The following is an 11,703-nucleotide window of genomic DNA, read 5'->3' as shown; positions in this document are numbered from 1 at the left end:
GGATCTGATGTTAACTAGCCTACAGGTTGGCTATATTTGTTAAATCTCCTGTACCTGGTGTCTATCAGCTCTTACAATTTTTTATTTGATGCTTCATGATAGAAAAAAAAAACGTCTCATAAACTGCAGCTCTCTTTCATCAGTGCGTTGTCACAGGTGGCTGGTGCTGGCTGGGAGCTCTCCAGGGTCCTGAACTCACACTCTGTTGGTGCTGACAGGCAGCAGAACAAAAGGCTCTTAAAGTAGTGGCAGCTGTTTCTTATGATTTGCTTTACCATTACTACTGGGTGTATATATCATATTTCTGTTGCATAATGCGAGTGTGTGCTTCAGAAGGGGCGAGCATGCAGTGAGCAGTGTGTTCATTTTAAAAAAGGATGCTGTTTTTGAGACTATTGTAAACACCACTTGCCAATATCATTTTTTATAAATTCTCCTGTTTGCAATAGACTCCGAGGACGCAATAGCCCACTGACACTATAAATACACCTCATTTGCTTTCCCTCCTCATGTTTATGAGCCTCTCTTGGCTTCTCTTCTTGTCCTCTGCCCCTCACTCACTTTCTCCCTCTCCCCCGCTATTACCACCCTCCCCACTCTGTCTCCTCTTTCCCCTTTTCCCTCCTCTCCCCCCCCCCCCCCCCCCGTCTCTTTATCCCCGACAATAACAACATTTGGCCACGAGTCACCAAGCCCATTCGTTCCCATATAATGCCGTGAATAGCACCTCTCCACCCCCCTCTCGTGCTGCGGGAATGGTTTAACCCGTTACCCACAGCGAGAGAGACAGAGAGCACAAAGAAAGCGCAAAACTCGTTTAGGAGGGATACAATGGGCGCATGATGTAAACATGGAATAAAAACCGCAAGGCAGCATTTCCATTTCCCGTCGCACACTGGTCCATTATTGGCTTTCAGTACTTCATGAGGTGGTGACTAACAACACCGCGTCTGTCTGGACACAGATAGACACACACTAAGAGAGATATTGAAGCCAAGAGTGGATGAGAGGGAAGAGGAGTTGAACATTGTTTCATCCTCGCTTCGGGGTTTTCTGGAGTTGTTCGCTGGTTTTGGACCGAACCCGATCCACTGAGGTCATGATGTTGGGTTTCTCAAGCTGAACAAGCCGATTAGTGGAGATTTTTTTTCCTTATTTTTTTTTCCTCTTTTTGGACTCGGGGATGACAAAGGGGGAACCACGCTAATATGTTGCATTTTTGAGGTGAGTGAGTGTTCTTTGTTCACCCTCCAACGACAGTTGTGACACATACTGTGGGCTAAGCTTTTTGAACTGAGTCTTACGTGTGCCACAAATAACAAAGACTATAAAGTGTAACGTTATCTGCGTCCAACAGCCTAAACGTTGAAGTAAACCATCCGCATTTCAGGATGTAAAAATGGTTTCCGACAGCCAATTATGTTCCTCAGAGCCGAATGCCCGGCACTGTAATTGCCTTTGAAAATTAGACACGGGGACGAGTAGCCTATCTCAGCTCTGCTATTGTTTTCCTTCTATTGTTTTCAAACCGATGCTGAACGGAACATTTGGTGCTTTAACACAAGACATGAGCACTTCCAGACGTCTCGACGGTCGCATATCAGTGACAGCCAGATGAATCCTTCATGATGTGCGGGAATGAATAATTTAAAGGACTAAACTCTGAATTTGATACCCTTGTGTATAATTGGGTTGGACAGCGTGTAAACACAGGGTGCCAAATTGATTTCTATCTATCTATCTATCTATCTATCTATCTATCTATCTATCTATCTATCTATCTATCTATCTATCTATCTATCTATCCATCATAAACAGGAGGAAGGGAAAATGTTTTGTCTCTCACTGGATTTTTCCTTTCTCTCTCTTCTTCTGGGTACAGCAATAACACATGAAACATCTTCATAATTAGTAGTTTGCCAGAGGAAAGGAGTAATTTTAGGCAGCGCCTGCTGAGCTAAGTGTGCAGGCATGTTTTTGTTTCTTTTGTTAAACATGCAAATGTTGTCTTTGTACCACACACTGGTGCTATTCTGAGAATGGCAAAGCTTGAACCTGTGTGTTCTTTCTCTCAATTCTGCATTTTAAGATCAAAATTCAGAAATGCATAAAAATGAAGCAATCAACATAAAAAGAGATTGAGCAGTCTCTGGTAATGTACATCACTGACCTGTATAGTTATGTGCTTCATGCTCCATATTTTTTGGTACTAATGATGTGTGTGTATCTATGGGAAGCAGTAGAGACAAAACAAACAAAAATTTACATAGATACAAATTTACATTTACATACTGTACAAACTAAGCTAATGCTTATTATACAAAAAAAAAACAGTGAAAATGTGTTGAATCAAATATTTTCTTTTTTCTAACTAACAGTCCAAAACCCAAAGATATTCAGTTTACAGTAACATCATGTAGGACAAAAAAGCATTAAATCATCAAATTTGAGAACCCAAAACCAACTGATTTGGAGTAAAGAATTACTAAAACGATTATTTGATTAATTTTCTATCAATCAACTAATCGATTAATGGACAAATCCGTTTTAGCTCTAGAACATACCTGCTTGGATAATACATGAAAGAAACATGAGAGAAATATAACAGTCAAATACAAGAGCAGGAGAGGAAAAGCATATGAAATAATGAGTATGATTATATTGTTATTTTCCTATTATGAGTTCTGGATCTCCTTTAAGATTAAAGATTATAAGGAGCATTTTGGCCTTCTCCAAGCATGAAAAATGACCAGGCACAGTCTATCTGAAAAAAAGTAAAATTACACCCCTGAGCTGGAGATCTCTTGAAATATAATGATGGATTTGGTGTATTTGAATGGAGGATGCTACAGGAAAAGACACCGTGGGAAGAAACATGAATAAAATGGACTGTAAAGAAACTGCGGTGCAGCTAGTTACTCTCTGTGTGCTTTTGTTCAGTACTGCATGGACAGAGCACTGGCTTCATAGGGTTTCTTACTTTGTAGTGCTGTAAAATATTTTAATAAGATCTTCCTTCGGTTTCCTGGGCTGGACTGTGGAGCTGTGGTCTCACCGCATATGAACTTGTGGAAGTAAATAGCTCGGTGGATCTGCTCAATAATAATAAAAATAATAATAAAGGCTCTTTATCATATATTATCCCTTATTAATTGGATAAAATGTGGATAAACACATAGTTGTTTTTTTCCCCAACATCCAGTTTTTACAGTCACATAATCACATTCAACCCAGTGTGCACCAAGTCTTCTGCTGCTGGACACTGTACTGCTTCTCTGGAGCTGTTGGGAGTCACCCAACAGGCCACTGTAACAAGATATTTAGCAAAATGAAAGTGTTTAACATTCACTTTTATGTCCTATAATGTCGAAATGATGCTGTTATTTCAGCCAGCATTATTTTAGTCAGAAGCTCATTTCTCTAACAGGCCCAGTGGTATGAAGACTCTAGATACTCTGCTTGACAGGTGTAATTTATATGCACTGTACTTTTCCCTCAGTGTTTCCTAAATGTTTGAATAATGACAGTTCTTGATATTAAATTTAAATTTCAATGTCTTGTAATAGTTGGTTGGGCCCGTGTTGATAAGATAATGAGAAGATATTGGAGAGACAGGATGACAGTGTCTGCATAGAAATGTGAGAATATAACACGCGCTGGGATTTAAACTCACACCTTTGAAAAGTCCATTAAAAAACTATTTGACTGAGGCCCCCATATGGTGCTTTGCTGCCAGTTATATAACTATAACCAGGAGCCAAGCGGTCTGCCGACTTTGGGCCTCAGCCAAAGTGACAGACTCAGAGTTGATGAGAAGTTTGGCCAGAAGTCAAAAAATCTATCTCCTCATGGCACTTTCCATTTCCGTAGCTGAATAAAGCGTGAAAAATCTGTTGAGGGTAAGCGTTTCTTAGGATTTGTGCAGCCATAAGAACAATTTCTTCTTAGTCCGAACCTCTTCAAAATATCATTCCAAAACAATTTAATACTTGAGTGAAAACAGTTCTCTTAAGAGAAACAAGCAGAGGTTTGCAGAGGGAAAGGAAAGCAACCTCACAAATACTGTTTGAAATGATTGTAAAAATTGGCCTCACCATCCAGGCTAGAGATGCTTTAATGTCATTCAGGGTTGAGGTGAGGATGGATACCAGGGAGATTCATTGAGAAGAGACAATTCGTAGATCACCTGTGTTTCTAATCTCTCACTGCGCCATTCTTTGACGACAGGTTATGTGAGTGCAGTCAACATAAGCCAAAAAGACTCAAGACTGAGCACAAAACCTCTACAGGGGCTTCTCTGTCTGACAGAGCTAATCTGCAACAGGCCTCATGGTTTTGCTATATATTAAAGAGAAAGATGGATGGGGATGAGGAAGGAGACAAGAGAGACTGTAATTGAAAATGGGAGTTATTAGAGCAATAAGGCAGAAAGCAAGGTCATGACACATGAAAAACAGGAACTGAGAAAAACACAAACATAAATATATACATAAATACATCTATCTATCTATCCATCTATCCATCTATCCATCTATCCATCTATCTATCTATCTATCCATCTATCCATCTATCTATCTATCTATATATATATATATATATATGTATATGTATGAGAAGACAGACAGACATAGAAGACATAGACATAGACTTCAAGAAAAATGATTCGGGTGAAGAAAAAGATGGTGGAGGCAAAGTGAGAGGAGGAGAGTTCGGAAAAAAGGGGAGAAACAGAAAGGAAGTGTGTGAGAGAAGAGAGAGAAAGGGTCGATCCTAATCCCATTAATACACACCAGTGCTGTCCTTCCCACTGGCATATTCACATTCACACACCACACACACACACACACACACACACACATACACACACACACACATAGACATGCTTCGAAGTACTAGTCAGATAAATTGCTGTTTGTTAAGCTCAATAATATGCTGCCTGGATGTTCTTTAATGATTTGAGCACTCTGTACACTAAATGTATGGTGATCTGGACGCAGTCCATGTAATGAGAATGGCGGACCAGATCTGACTCATAGTGTATAAGTGGCCTCTGGCAGTATGTATGTGTGTGTTTGTGTGTGTGTGTGTGTGCGTGTGCGTGCGTATGTTTGCATGTAATGGTGGTGTATAGCTTGAAGGGCCTTTTCTTACAGCCTAAGCAGAAACACCTGCTGAAACTGCCGACATTTTTGTAGGAGATGTAAACAATCTCTGTTTGCACTGTGTTTACAGAATGTATGGTCTTTATGAGTTGACTGCGTGCTCGCCTGTGCAGGCAAATACTCAGAAGAAATGTCACACTAGTGACATTTGGAAATATCACTTTTTCGCACAGTATGGAAATACTGGTTTGTCCCATCCTCAAAAGGAACAAAGTACATTTATTCACTTCCTGTACAGTTCTAAGGTACTTGTACTTTACTTGAATGTTGCAATTTTATGCTAATGTTTCATTGGCAAATAAGATTGTTTTTGCTTATTTAAGAACTAGTTACTTGGTATTTTGCAGATTATGATTTTAAGAAAGTATAATGAGCATATAAAATATGCGTTGTTATACAGGTCTTTAAACTAGCCAACAGTAAAGCAAGTTTTTACAATCAGCACAACCTTGCAGCTACAGCATTAAAATGCTGCTTATATTAATGCCTCAGAAATAATAATCCAATAAATTGCTAATTATTAAATGTAGGACTTTAATTTGTTCATTGTGGTATTAATTTTGAATATTTTTTTGGCTACTGGCGTTTGTTGTATTACTTGCACTTAATTGGTCAGCCGCTGTAAATCTGTAATGTATGTGAAAACCAGACAGTCATACCTTTAGAGAGGAAAGAAGGAAGGATAAAATATCTGACTTTCTTTTATCTACCACTGCTCTCTAAAGGCAAAAGAAGAAAGTCAAAATTGGAGGCATAATTGTTTTGAAAGAAATAACAAATCTGTGTCTGCTGTTGAAAACATCTATTTGCTTGTGTGTCAAATTGATTGACCTCAGTTACCTCAATAAAAATGAGTAGGAGTGTGTATGTAATTGCCTGGGAGAAGACATCACACGTCTCGTGCATTTTGAGTGTACAGTACATTTTGATGTTCAGTCATACAGTTTTGAGCAGCTGCTATCAGCTCTTGAGGAATATTTGGAGAGAATCAAATGGATCCATGTGGGATTGAAGACAAATTTAACACTCTGTCTTAAAGTAGGTCTAGTGTTCTGCGAGAGAGAAAGAGCAAAGTATTTGAAAGCAGCTGGGAGATAAATGAGGCTGGACAGAGAGATGTTGAAAGACAGAGAATGAGCTGTAATCTGATGAAAGCCTCTTTACTCCCCTGTCACCTCACCTTCAGGCCACAAGCAATGACCAAGGCTTAGAGAGGGATCAATGCTAAGGCCACCGACACACACACACACACACATATATACCGCCAATGGTATACATGCTACATCTGAAGAAATACCTGGCATCATTGGACAGTGCAGCATTTTCTGTTCACCTCCATACTTTGTTGTTGCATTTTCTAGGTAATTTTATGGTTAAATAGATGCATGAAAAGTTGATGGGTGAGAGAATAATAGGACAGAGATAGGACAATAGGCCTAGAATAGTCTCTGGATGTGCTTTCTGTGTACTGTTTGTATGTGTGTGTATGGGAGGCGGGGGTGTGAGGGGTCCATAGGTCATTTAGAAATCTCAATAGATCTGTGGCTCAAAGGGAGAGAGCAAGAGTGTGAGGAGAAAGTTAACAGTTTCTCAGCTCCCATACAAATCACCCTGCTGCATTTAAATTTAATGGCCTGAACACACCAAAGACCCAAGCCGAGGCTGTTTCAATGTGAGTGTCCTCCAGTTTAGTTCTGGTTTACTGCTACAAACAAGACTAAGAGTCCACAGCCACACTATTGGCTCTGTGAGGCTGCACAGTGTCGCTTTGAGCTAAATTCTAACATTGGCATGCTAACATGCTCACCATGACAAACATACTGATGTAAGTACAGCTGAGGCTAATGGAAATGTCATTGGTTTTGCAGGTACTTGGCCATAAACCAAAGTATTGGACAAACTGAAATTTTGACCTGATGATGGCTCAAGAGAAGAAGTCAGGAAATCATCAAAAGGATTACAATTTATCCTGAGGGGGGCATGGATGTCTGTACCAAATTTCATGGTAATACATCCAACAATTGTTGAGACATTTCTCTGAAAACCACATGCCAATTTCATGGTGGCGCTCACGGATAAGTCAGGGGATCACCAAAGTCATTAGGATTCATCGACTGGGGACCATAAATATCCAGGGCTGTAGTAGTGAGGGGGAATTAACTGTTTGCTTTTATCTGCAATTTTACATTATTAGCATAAGCAAACTATTACTATTACTGTTGCCAGAATAAATAGTTTTACAGACTATTTCTTGTACCGAAACAATATTAGAGCTTCTCAAGCAGTCATTTACAGCAGTTTACACTGAAAGGAGATTTCAGCAACATTAACATGAGATAAACCTTTAGCAGCATCAGGAAAGTTTGATCAATTCCTGACTGAGTTATTATTTAACACTACTCCCTGCACACCAGTTAATCAGTTTGGAAGTGATAGCAGGTTTTAATCCTGCGTTTTCAGTTTTAATAATGAGGGAATCTTTTTTCTAAGTTTCTAAATTTTATTATGCTGCTTCTATGTTGCAACAGACTGGGCAAACACTTGTTGGAAATTAATTCACCTTCATTCTGCAAATAAAACATGATTCCAGTGAAGCCTTATGTGGTTGTCTTTAAATGGACTGCATTTAATAATGAAATACAGTAATACAGTAACCCCACTGTAGGGGCCACCTTTGTCTTATGCCCAGGGTATAATGAAGGCCTAAAAAACAGACAGAAATAATGTTCTACATTTTTCTAAAACTTCATAGTGAAAGCTTCACACAGTAATTACAGTATGTTGAGAAAAGAGGGCTTAAATATGTTGAGATTTCAAATTAAAAACACTTCATTACTGATTACCCTAATAAACACTACAGATGCATGTGTTAACTTGTCAATTCAGTTATTTGTACAGGTGTTAATGGATGTATTAGGTCACAGATTTTTGTGCTACGCCACCATGAATTTCTGTATAAATTTTAATGGCAATCCATCCAGTAGTTGTTGAGATATTTCAGTCTGCACAAAAGTGGTGGCCCGACAAAGGCAAATCAAATAGATGCATGATGGAGGGAGCAGATAACCTAAAGAGCTTATCTGGATGCAGATAAGTAAATGAGGAACTTAAGACTGTAAGCAGTGAAAGACATTTAAACTGTTTAAATTGTGACCAAACTTGTTTTTGTTTAAGGTTCCCCTTTTTCTGACTTTACTCAGTCTGTCTTTGAAATGGCCTTGAATTGCATGTGTACTTAGAAAAATGAAAATGGTGCTCTCAAAATGTCTTGTACCCGTTTATCTACCATTGGCAATATTTTATTCATCAGAAGTGCTGTATTATGTGCACTTTCCCGACAAGGAACATTACTTAAAAATGTGCTATTACATTGCCCCCCTTTCTCCCTTATTGTCCACATCTTTCTATGCTTGTGAAACACTGGACTTTGTATTCATTTAAAATTGAACACCACAGTGTAGGATGTGATCAAGGAATGAATGAAATTCAATAAGAAGGACCCATAAAGGCAGTCAGAAGAGGCAAGGACAATCTCAACTAAGACCTCTCAAGTTTGCAAAGTAAAATACAAATCAGGATGCTGTGATGAGTGATGTGAGACTTACAGTATATGTCAACATCTAGTATCTGAACAAATGACCAATAACTAATCATTTACACTGTTGATGTTCAGTACTTGTATTTGCTGTACAAGCAGCCTTTATACAGCTGCTACAGAAGCTTCAGCTAAGCAAAGCAATTGATCAAAGATGCTACAGAGAGGGCATTTCCAATAAGACAAGGCTGTCTGTGTCTTTCTGGTTACTATGCCAACTGTGGTGACCAGGGAACTAGTTCAATGTAACTGTACAGTCTCACTTGTTTAGAAATAGGCCTGCAACTAATTATTATCTTCATTAATATTTCAATAAATGCATTCATAATTTAGTATGTAGTTCAGTTTCTTGTTATGTCCAATCACAAGTTGAAACCCCCCAAATTTGCAATGATATAAATCAAAGAAAAGCAGCAAATCCTCAAATTTAGGAAGCTAGAAGCAGTGAATGTTCAGCGTTTTTACTTGATAAACATCAGATTTATTGACTATCAAAATTGTTGAATTTTGTTCTGCCGGTTGACTAACTGATTAGTTGTTTTAGCACTATTTTGACATGTTTTGTCTGCCGTTGAATGGATGATTCTTGTTCACAAATAAACTTCCTTGAGTTCTGAAAAAAGTGGCATGGTGCCACCACTTTTGTTCAGACGTAAATTATCTCACCAACTACTGGACGGATTGCCATGAATTTGGTACAGCCATTCCTGTTATCTTCAGGATGAATTGTGATGACTTTGTTGACCCCCTGACTTTGCTTCTAGTGCAATCACCTGGACAAAATTTGTAATTTGTCCAGTACTTTGGTTCAGACCAAATACCTGCAAAACGAATGACATTCCAGCTGTATTTTGCTTTTAGTGCTAATTAGCAAATGTTAGCATTTTAACACTCTAAACTAAGATGGTGAACATCAGCATGTTAGCATTGTTACTGTGAGCATAGTAAGCATGCTGACTTTAGCATTTAGCTCAAAGCATTGCTGTGCTTACTGTTAAAGGACCAGTGTGTAATATTTAGTGGCATCTAGCGGAACAGAATTGGCAGAAATGGAATATAATATTCCTAAGTATGTTTTAATTAGTGTATAATCCCATGAAAATAAGAATTGTTGTGTTTTCGTTACCTTAGAATGAGCCCTTTATATCTACATAGGGAGCTGGTCCTCTTCCATGGAGGCCGCCATGTTGCACTGCCATGTTTCTACAGTAGTCCAGAATGGACAAACCAAACACTGGCTCGAGAGAGGGCCTTTTGCGAGTTCCACCATAGGTTCACCTACAGGCCTGGAAGGGGAGGGGGAGGCGGACGGGTATTCAGTTGGTTGCCATCTGCAACCTCACCGCTAGATAGCACTAAATCTTACACACTGGTCATTTAAGTGTCTGACAGAGCTGCTAGCATATGACTGTTGATTGAGTCTTTTTGCCTTCTCCATTAAAAAGCATTCTTTATTCTTAAAGACTTTCTTTAAGAATTTAAAACAGCATACATGTTGGTTACCACTACAGAAAATGTATGATGCAAAAGAGGAGACTCTTCCCTGTGTTTTTAGAAAATCCAGTCGTAAGTGGTTCAAATGCCATACATTCACTGTCATACTTATTATCCCATTAAGAAACATTCTCCTGTATATAACAAATGTTACCAGTGTACCTTTACTATTATTTTCACAGTGAAATGGAAGCTGCAGTGTCTTCAGCTCCCATACTGTGATTTATTTCACAGTGGAAGCTATAGAGCTATACTGTACATTCACACTGTCACATTATAAGCCTAGATGACTTTATTTTACATGTCAGTGGTCTGCGGAATAGCAGTTTTTGCACTGTGAATTAATCTGTATTCCGTATTACAATTGCATGAGAACATATGTTAGATTGTACCGTTTTGCAATATTTCTTTGTTGTCAGATTTGTCTTAACTCCTAAGCAGATTCTACCTCTCTAAGTCTCTTTCTGCTTTCACAACAATATCCTTCTCTCACAACACACACACACACGCACACACAAATACACACACTAGTAGTCTCCTCTGTGACAGATGGGCTACATGGAAACACAGTCATCCTGTTAGTAATCATGACATCAGCAACACTGTTACTCACTGTCACATGCACATGAATGCTCTCCCTCTCTCTTTCTTTAAACCGGAAACAACAGATGAGCAAAGTTGCTGACAGATAGTAACCATGAATGATTGTCTCAATATCCATATAATGATTGGAATCAGATATTACAATTATTACGCAGGTACTATAAGAACTACTATGATAAATTCCTAACTTCCTGTTCCCATAGTCCTGTTTCAGTCCCATCATTCTAGCCTTTCTAACAATAGATATCATTGATTTATTGAACAGGACAATCACAATCCTAAATCTTCTTTGGATATGACTCCATAGACACAGAAGAATGAACCCACGGACGGTCAAAAAGACACAATATAAAGCCAAACAGACAGCGAGGAAGTCTGATTTATATCTGCACAGAGGCACAATCGGGGAGTCAAATAATACTGCCACATGGAAATTCAGATAATGATTTTAATCAACTGTTGCGCACTAGCAATGTTATGTTCGTTAGCAATGTTTGAAGAAAGTATGAAAGAAGGTTTGCTGATGAAGAAAGTAGTTGGAAGTTCCTAAAGTGTGTGGAGGTTGGGGTGGTGGTTGGGTATGTAAGTGTTTGCCATCAACACTGGAATCTAAGTGTTCATGTCCTTTGTCTCATACTGGCAAATTCAATATCAGCCTGACATACTGATATCAGTCTGACATACTGAAGAATTATCAAGATGTCTTTCCCCTAAAACATAATTTTGCGGTTGTGAAATAGTAATTCAAAGGAGAAAATGTTGCTCTCCGTATTACCTAGTGATGGTCTGTTGTATCCTGTTAACCTGACCAGCTCAACAGGCTGAATATCTCAGTAATAGCTTTAGTGG

General features: G+C 38.8%; 1 protein-coding gene across 1 annotated transcript in view; it reads left to right on the top strand.

Annotated features, from left to right (window-relative positions):
* Positions 1-841: 841 nt before the first annotated feature.
* The window catches only part of tmem198a (transmembrane protein 198a), a 36,788-nt gene continuing 25,926 nt past the window's right edge, over positions 842-11,703 (top strand). Inside the window, exon 1 of the mRNA XM_042426103.1 lies at positions 842-1,224. The gene's annotated coding sequence lies outside the window, so the exon portion shown is untranslated. The remainder of the gene's footprint in view (positions 1,225-11,703) is intronic.

This window comes from Thunnus maccoyii, chromosome 11 (genome assembly GCF_910596095.1).
Source record: "Thunnus maccoyii chromosome 11, fThuMac1.1, whole genome shotgun sequence".
NCBI classification, from domain to species: domain Eukaryota; kingdom Metazoa; phylum Chordata; class Actinopteri; order Scombriformes; family Scombridae; genus Thunnus; species Thunnus maccoyii.
The sequence above is the reverse complement of the archived record's forward strand: the minus strand, read 5'-3'. Positions and strand labels throughout refer to the sequence as shown.